Source organism: Ailuropoda melanoleuca, chromosome 4, assembly GCF_002007445.2.
Source record: "Ailuropoda melanoleuca isolate Jingjing chromosome 4, ASM200744v2, whole genome shotgun sequence".
Taxonomy (NCBI): domain Eukaryota; kingdom Metazoa; phylum Chordata; class Mammalia; order Carnivora; family Ursidae; genus Ailuropoda; species Ailuropoda melanoleuca.
In genome coordinates, this window is record NC_048221.1 from 72889357 (window position 1) to 72898812 (window position 9456).

The following is a 9456-nucleotide window of genomic DNA, read 5'->3' on the forward strand; positions in this document are numbered from 1 at the left end:
CAGCTGCCCCCTGGTCCTCTGCATCTTCTAACACGCCCCATCTCCCACTCGTCTCTCAGGATCTTGGCCGCTTTGTCCTCTGATTTCTCTCTTGCTCTGGCTCCCTCTCCTCCTGTGTCCTTCTTTGCCGGTCTCCATCTCCATGTCTTCGCGTCCTCCCCTCCCCTCCCCTCCCTTCTCTCCCCTCTGTGTCTCTGACCTGGATGGTGCTTCTCCCTGGCCATCTCTCCGGCTCTCCATCCCCTCCGGTCCTGCCCTCTGCATATATCACTACGGGCTTTGTAACCCACTTTGCAGAAATCTCATGAAGGAGAAAGAAAGGGAGGGATTGAGGGAGAGAGAGAGAGAAAGGAGAAAAGAGAGACAGAAGGAAAGAAAGGAAAGGCAGAGTTTGGTTTTCATTCGTGTAATGAAACCCTCGTGGCCGGGAATGTGGCTGCAGGCCTGCCCGGCTCCCTGCTGCGGCCTCCCTCCCTCCGGGACCTCTGTGCTGGCCGGCCACCCCCCCCCCACATCAGCATGGAGCAGCAGCTCCCGAGCCCCCCCCTCCCCCCACTCCTCCATCAGGCCAGACGGAAACAGCCGGGCCTGATGCGTGCCCTGGAGGCACAGCCAAGCGTAGGGGCAGAGCACGACCCCCAGGGCCCAGGGCATGGTTCCAACAGCAGTTAGGTGTTTACTATGGATTCGTTTGTGCTCCTTCTTATACCGGCACCCTAACCCCCCATACACCAGGATTTGGAGGTGGGGCCTTTGGGAGGTTATTAGGTTCGGGTGAGGTCATGTGTTCTTGTAAGAAGAGGAAGAGAGACCCGAGCTCTCTCTCTCTGCCATGTGAGGTCACGGCAAGTAGGTGCCGTCTGCAAGCCAGGAGGAGGCTCTCACCGAGATCGAATCGGCCAGCATCTAGATCTTAGGCTTCCCCACCCCCAGGGCTATGAGAAATCAGTGTCTTGTTCAAGCCGCCCAGTCTAGGGGCTTCTGTGATGGCAGGCCTGGCTGATGAAGACGCTGTTCCGTCGGGTGGCCCCTGCGGAGAGGCAGCGGCCTGGTCAGACCTGCAGGCCCAGCTAGACCAAGGCAGCCCCCCCCCACCGCGCTCTCCACCCCCACCTTCAGGTTCGGTCGCCTCTGGCTTCTGCCACAGGGGCTCCCACAGGATGTGAGGGAGGCTACCCACCCCCACGGCTGGCCTCCCGGAGAGCTGGCCCCCAACCCGGGAGCACTGATCCACTGTGCTCCCTGATGCAGGAGAGTGGGGCAACAGGCACTAGGACAGTCTGGGCCTGCTCTCCCTGCCGCCTCCCGCCCGCTGTCTCGCATCCCAGGAGCCTCCGTGTGCCCCTCTCCACTCCACTAAAGGCTCCTGTTCACCTGGCTGCCTGTGTGCCCTCCACTCTCCCGTCTCACACCTGCAGGGGGGCACTGCGAGTGGGGAGCTGCCCGGGGAAGGGGGCGTGGAGTGCAAATTCCTCCTCGGTTCCTAGGCTGAACCTATGTCATCCTGACAGTGGCTGGTGTCTTGTGGGTTTTTTTTTTTTTTAAGATTTTATTTGTCAGAGACCAGAAGCAGGGGGAGCGTCAGCCAGAGGGAAAAGCAGGCTCCCCATCGAACAAGGAGCCCAATGTGGGACTTGATTCCAGGACCCCGGGATCATGCCCTGAGCTGAAGGCAGACGCTTAACCGACTGAGCCCCCCAGGCGTCCCAATGGCTATTGTTTCTGAACATCTAAAGTGTATAGGAGCTTACAGTTTGCAAAGGGCTTCCTCCTACCGCATTTCTTTGAATCCTCACAACAGGATGGTCTCTGTGAGTGTTTTACAGAGGAGGACACCAAGGCTCTGGGGCTTGTCACGGTCAGGACAGCACTGGCCCCTTGCTCGGGGGCTGTGAACCAGCTAGCCAGCCTCCCGACACGCGGCCCCTGCTAACCCACAGGAACACTTTATGCCTTCCTGACTTTGAGCCCTTGTGTGGCCATTTTCCTGCTAGAAATGCCCTTACCCAACCTTTCTGCTCATTTAAATCCTCCTGGTCGTTCGCAGTCCGGCTCGTGCCCTTCCGCCCCCTGAAAGCCTTCCAGCACCAGGAGAGAACAAGCCTAACTACCGTGTTGTACGCGGAAGAACACCACGGAGCTTCACAGCTGTGGCAGAGCCCGCTATTTGTCCCTCAACATTCATTCTGCCCTTCCTCCTCAGGAATGGAACCCCTGAATTTCAGTGGGGTACGTGGATGCCTAGACAAAAGCCTGTTTCCCAGGACCCATGTGGTTAGAGGTAGTCAAGTTTTAGCCAACGGAGTATAAGCAGAGTGGCATTTATGACTCTGGGCAAGTATTGTTATTCGTTTTTCTGATCTCCTTTCCTACTTCCTGCCAGCTGGAATGTGAACACGATGTCTGGAGCTCAAGCAGCCTTCTTAGATCTTAAAGGTGGATTCCACGTGTAAGGATGGCACAGCATCATGACCCAAGTAACTCGAGAAGCTGATGGTGCTTGTGCTGCGTCACCATCCCTGCGCTTAACTTCCACACTTCATTTACCTGAGGCAGTAATCAGTTTCTATCTTGTTTAGGCCATTGCTGTTTTGGATGTCATACCACTTTCGCCAGACACAGTCCTGCCTGGTACCAAAACAACCACCACCTAAGTGCTTATGAACACTTACTTTGTGCCAAGCTCAGGACAAGTCAGGATTTTTTAAACTGGTTTTTCACCTAGTTTTCACAGCCACCTTGAAGCTGGGTGCTAATACTAATTAATTAATTTGAGCTTCAGCTCCCAAATGAGTTTTGTTCATTCCACATCATTTCTTGGTTCCTGCTACACGGTAGATACCGGGCAAGGCCTTGAGGATTCAGCAGTAAGATGAACTCCTTGTCTTCCAAACCTTGACAGTCTAGTGGGGAAAACAAGCAAATGGAAATAACAGTGCGACGTGATGGTAATAATACTGTATCATCATTTTAAGATGCCATCAATGTAAGATACACTGTTTTTTATGTACCATCAAGAAAAATAATACTGCCATGAAACGGAGACATAATGTCTTAATAATAGTCCCATGTGCCACATGAACCAGTCACACCAACCTCTCATTACTTTGAAATCGTTTATTATCTACCCTAAGGGACTTCACAATTTCTCCAGGCTCCAGTTGCCTTGCTTTCTATGTGACAGTCCATCTTCTAGACATTTCTCAGTAATAAAATATAGCCCAGCTTGAACCACTGGTAGCTTCCTTTCCTCTCCCCTAAAGCACTTGGCTGTGGCTTTGGAGGGAGCGCGACTGTGGTCATTCCTCTGATGATAAGTATTTGCTTCAAATTTATGCCCTGCCGCTCTGTTTCGCATCGTTCTTCCTACTCAACAACTTTTTCATTCCTCTGTTGAATCATAGCATCCTTGAAGGCAGTTTGGATAGCAGTTAAACTCAACAAATAAAATACCCAAGAATGCACAAAACTCTACCATAGAGCTACGGCCAAGTTTATGCTCATGCCCTCGGTGACACCACCATGGGACTGCCGCCTGAGAAGCAGTGATCATAAGACCCTTGTCTGTAAGCACAGCTGGTGTCAGGGATGTGAAGACGTGAAGGGAAAAAGAAGAAAAATAACGTATGTCCTGCGGAGCCTGGAGGAGAGAGGAGCGGGGAATGACTGCTCAGTGTGTGTGGGGCTTCCTTCCGGGGTGAAGAAGATGTTCCAGCACTCGATAAGGCGGACGGCTGCACACGCTGTGGGTGCATTAAACGCCGCTGGATTGTACACTTGAAAAGGATTAAAATGGTAAACCTTATTTTGTGCATTTACCATAATTTTTTAAAAGTATGTCTTAGGGCCAATGGAACAGAATAGAGAACCCAGAAATGGACCCTCGGCTCTTTGGGCAACTAATCTTTGATAAAGCAGGAAAAAACATCCAGTGGAAAAAAGACAGTCTCTTCAATAAATGGTGCTGGGAAAATTGGACAGCTACATGCAAAAGAATGAAACTTGACCACTCTCTCACACCATACACAAAAATAAACTCCAAATGGATGAAAGACCTCAATGTGAGACAGGAATCCATCAAAATTCTAGAGGAGAACATAGGCAACAACTTCTATGACATCGGCCAGAGCAACCTTTTTCACGACACATCTCCAAAGGCAAGAGAAATAAAAGATAAAATGAACTTATGGGACTTTATCAGGATAAAGAGCTTCTGCACAGCCAAGGAAACAGTCAAAAAAACTAAGAGACAGCCCACGGAATGGGAGAATATATTTGCAAAGGACACCACAGATAAAGGACTGGTATCCAAGATCTACAAAGAACTTCTCAAACTCAATACACGAGAAACAAATAAACAAATCATAAAATGGGCAGAAGATATGAACAGACACTTTTCCAATGAAGACATACAAATGGCTAACAGACACATGAAAAAATGTTCAAAATCATTAGCCATCAGGGAAATTCAAATCAAAACCACACTGAGATACCACCTTACGCCAGTTAGAATGGCAAAGATAGACAAGGCAAGAAACAACAATTGTTGGAGAGGATGTGGAGAAAGGGGATCCCTCCTACATTGTTGGTGGGAATGCAAGTTGGTACAGCCACTCTGGAAAACAGTGTGGAGGTCCCTTAAAAAGTTAAAAATTGAACTACCCTATGACCCAGCCATTGCACTACTGGGTGTTTACCCCAAAGATACAGACGTAGTAAAGAGAAGGGCCATATGCACCCCAATGTTCATAGCTGCATTGTCCACAATAGCCAAATCATGGAAGGAGCCGAGATGCCCTTCAACAGATGACTGGATTAAGAAGCTGTGGTCCATATATACAATGGAATATTACTCAGCTATCAGAAAGAACGAATTCTCAACATTTGCTGCAACATGGACGGCACTGGAGGAGATAATGCTAAGTGAAATAAGTCAAGCAGAGAAAGACAATTATCATATGATCTCTCTCATCTATGGAACATAAGAACTAGGATGATCGGTAGGGGAAGAAAGGGATAAAGAAAGGGGGGGTAATCAGAAGGGGGAATGAAACATGAGAGACTATGGATTATGAGAAACAAACTGAGGACTTCAGAGGGGGGGGGAATGGGATAGACTGGTGATGGGTAGTAAGGAGGGGCACGTATTGCATGGTGCACTGGGTGTTATATGCAACTAATGGAGCATTGAACTTTACATCGGAATCCGGGGATGTACTGTATGGTGACTAACATAATATAATAAAAAATCATTAAAAAAAAAAGTATGTCTTAGGGACACCTGGGTGGCTCCATGGGTTAAGTGTCTGCCTTCAGTTCAGGTCATGATCCCGGGGTCCTGGGACTGAGTCCCGCATCGGGCTCCTTGCTCAGTGGGGAGCCTGCTTCTCTCTCTGCCTGCTGCTCCCCCTGCTTGTGCTCTCTCTCGCACGTGCGCTTTCTCTGACAAAATTTTTAAAAACTAATAAAAAAGTAAAATAAAAGTATGACTTAGATTTGATGGAAATGCTAGCAGCCTTACTCAAAACTAAGTTTCAAGCCCTGCTCTAAGCACATGACCTCCAGGATCCATTGCGATCCCAGCTGCAGCCTCTACCACAGCTAATCACGGTCACTACCATCTATTGACCGTGGACCCGTCAGTGGCCCCGTGAAGACTCTACAGGCCCCCGTCCGCTCACCCCTCATAACAGCCCCATCGTTCAGGCTGCTCTGCCTTCACGCTCGTTCTGAAGATACACCCGTGTTTCCCGTACGACTGTGATGCAGGTTTCACTTTTGCTCGCGTGTCTTTCGTCCATGAGCAACCTCTGGCCAGCGCCTGCTTGTGCACGTGGAGCGGCACCGGCCGCAAGGACACCAGCTCGTCCGGTCTGGGGCTGCTTCCGCACCGCGGCGGCAGAGCTGGATCGCCGCAGCAGAGGCCGTGCGGCTCTGCAAAGCTGAAAGCGTTATCTGGCCTTTTAAGAAAAAGTTTGCCGAGCCCTGTGTTGTGTGAACCCAGAAAGCTGTTCCCCGCTGAGCCGAGCTGTGCAGACAAAGCACGCCAGCTCTCCCGGATGGGGGATGGTCAGTAACCAGACAGCTATGATGCAGAGTGAGAGAGGGGACAGCTGTGCACAGAGTCCCCAGGAGGGCCGATGGGATCAAGAAAGGCTTCCCCAGGGTGCAGAACCCCCTCACTGCCGGGCTCCTCAGTTAGGCAAGAGGACAGAGGCCCAGAGGCAGGGCGAGCCCCCAGAGTTCATTCCTTGCCCCCTGTGCCCACCTGGGGCTGCATTTTCCTGTGGCTCTGTCCCTGATTCAGGGGCACTAGCCATCACTTCTGGGTCCTGGGACACAACTCAACCCACAACAGACCCTTTCTACTCTGTTCGTGGGCTACATCCATGCATCCTTTCTTCCAGAAGATTCAGGAACTTCAGGCTGATCTCAGCACAACAACCTCTCCTTTGGTTCGTCCCTTGAGCAGCTGGCCAACCATCTCTAGCCTTTTGGGTGTCTCAAGTGGGAGTCAAGCACCAGTCCAGCACGCCATAGTGCCAGGGATCCCATCCTCACCTCCCTGAGAAGCTCCGACAAAGCCCCTCTTGGGCTTGAGGTGAGAGGCAGGCACCTTCCTCTCCTCTTCCTCACAGAGGAGGACCCTCTCATTCAATAAATAAGCCCTTTCCTCAGATTCCCCAACAAACTGATCCTCAACCCCCAAAAGGGCTGTAAGATTTGTAAAACAAGTTTAAAAATGTTTCCTTTTAAAATTGTCCTTTTACTTCCAGTGACTCTGGGAACCGATACCTATCATCTTAAGATCTCAGCAGAAACGTCTATCCTGTTTCACTGCCTCCTCAGACCCGAAGCTGGAGACCAAACAGCCCTTCCCAGATGGCCTCCCCGACTGCCCAGTCAGAGAGAAGTCTCCAGGAGAAAGAGGCCTCCCGGCGTGGCACCCACCAAGGTCCTGCCTGCTCTGGGGACACGTCTACTGTTAGCAGAAACCTGTGTGGTGGGGAAGGAAGCTCAGTGGGCCCGGTGTATTGCCAGTTCCTTGATCTGTGTGATCCGACACAGACTGAGCTGAGTTTCATTTTCATCGTGAAATGGAGACAGGAAATAATACAGTCCCAATTTCCCAGAGTCATCGTCGGAATCAAATGTGTGGGGTATAACCCAAGTGGATCCAATGACTTCATTCAGCTCCTGGACCACAAGTTTTAATTGAAGGCTCCTGGGCAACCCAGGGCTTCTGGGAAGGGAAAGGATGGGGGTCTTGCCCTCAGAGGGTTTACCATCTCGTTGGGCAGAGAATATACACATGGCTGAAAACAGAAATAACCACCCACATCAGGTAAAGCCACAGGGAAGATTCGCACGTTGGCCATGGGCCCCTAGTCAAATCAGCCCCAGTATAACTCAGTAGAAGAATAATCTTGATTTGGGACCGGAGGTGGGCCCAGGGCAGGGCCCCAACCGTACGATTGAGCTGGGGCGTGGGTGCGATGGGGGAAGAGGAGTGAAATGTCTCCCAGTGGTGTTCCTGAGAAGGCCCGGACAAGTGCATGGTGAACAGAATTACACATTTGCCCCACGTGTTTGTGTATTTAGATTCACAAACCAGATGGCAAAGTAATGCAGGGACGGCTGGTCCTCTGAGCAACCTCGGTGGCTCGTGAGAATTACCTGAGCAGCGTTAAGAACTACTGAGGCCTGGGTCCTCCCCCAGGAGACTCCCATATGCTTGCTTTGGGGTTTGATCTGGGCATTGGGATTTTGAAAGCACCTAGGGGAGTCTAATATGCAGCCAGGGTTCAGGACCATTGCTAGCCTCAAACTTCAGTGGGAGCAGTCCGGCTTCTGTTTAAATAAAAAAGTGCTAAAAGAGAAAGCAACTTCATTTTTAAAGGTCAAAATGCCAGGATGGGGTGGTGGTGTCAAATTTCCGCACTACCTTTGCCTGCCTCCAGCCACTGCCCCCACATTCTTCCAGCTGCTTCAATAAATTCAAGCTCCTGCTCAAAATGCTTCTTTCCCTTACTGGAAAATTCTATTCCCAGGAAACTCCCTCCCAGCTGTGGAGGCATCTTGTTCTTAGTGCTTTGCTATGCTTGTCAAAGCACTCTGATCCTCCAACATCATGCAGTTTTGTTCAAATGTCATCAAATTGTAAAGAATTTTCCAGGAGGGCCAGAGGAGCCCTTCCCAAGGAGGCCACCACAGCAGCAGAGACCAAGTGGAAAGTACAGTGGACTTGGGAGCCAGGATCCCCCGCCGGCCCAAGTTCTGACATGACCACTAACTGGCTGCCCCTGTGAGCCCGAGCTTCCACATCTGTGAAATGGGGGAGGCCTGGGTGACCCCAGGTTCCTCCTCACCTTGGCTCTCTGAGACTTCAGAAGCTGCTCCAAGCTGAACACAGCAGGGTCTGAGTGCAGCTCACCTCCAGGCTCTGCTTCCTGGGGCTTCCGCCAAGCCCTGGGCCACTTGCCCAGCGAGCAGCGGGCACAAGGGGCCTTCACAGAGTGTCTGCGTGGTTCTCCTGGAGAACAGGGGCAGGGAGGCAGGGAGCCTCACAGACCTAACACAAGGCCTTGTCTGTGTCCAGGTGGAGGGAGGAGTGGACCGAGCCACCCATGGGGATGCTACCTTGCCTCTGGATTTTTCCGTGGTCTTTTTCAGAGCCTTTCATTTGATCATCCAATAACCCCTCAGCAGTGGAGACCGATGAGGACAATTAGCTCCATTTCACATTGAGGACGCCGAGGAGCTGAGGCACGACGAGGCAAAGTGGGGCTGCAGGATGCCATGTGTCAGAGCAGTCGAGAGCATCTGCTGCTCTGACATTTAAACTGCCTTTAAAAAAAAAAATATGGAACACTTCACGAATTTGCGTGTCATCCCTGCACAGGGGCCATGCTAACTTTCTCTGTATGGTTCCAATTTTAGTCTGTGTGCTGCCGAAGCGAGCATGCCATTTAAACTTTCTAAACCCTCAATTTTCTCACCTAAAAAAGTAAAAACTCTTAACTACTCTGGTAGGCCTGCCCACGCTCTGTGGTGAGGGAGACTCAGGGACACCTTTGGGCATGAGGTGGGACCCAGGAGTCAAGTCAATGCAAAGGCAGTGCCCTGAGAGATCCCTGACAGGCAGTCGTGTTCTAGAACTTTCTGTATTTCATCTCCTATCACCCTCACAACAGCCCTGTCTGTCAGGCACTCTTGGCCCCGATTTGCAGAGGGAGAATGAGAGACTGAGAGTCCACACACGAGCCAAACTCAGTTCCGAGTCCTGTTCTTCCACTACCCTGTGCTGCCCCTTGGATGTGGGTGCAGCTCATGAGGCAAGTTTTCATCCTGTTTTCCTCTCCGTCCAGACACACAGATAGACAGACAGCCTGCAGGACATGGTCAGGCTCAGCCCCAGGTACCATCGCAAGCAAAGAAACCAGGGAAGGAAACTGC

General features: G+C 51.1%; 1 non-coding gene across 1 annotated transcript; it reads right to left on the reverse strand.

Moving 5' to 3' along the window:
* Nucleotides 1-8857: 8857 nt before the first annotated feature.
* LOC117802171 lies at nucleotides 8858-8964 on the reverse strand. The gene has a single exon (XR_004625212.1). It is a non-coding gene; the product is annotated as a U6 spliceosomal RNA (small nuclear RNA).
* Nucleotides 8965-9456: the final 492 nt, after the last annotated feature.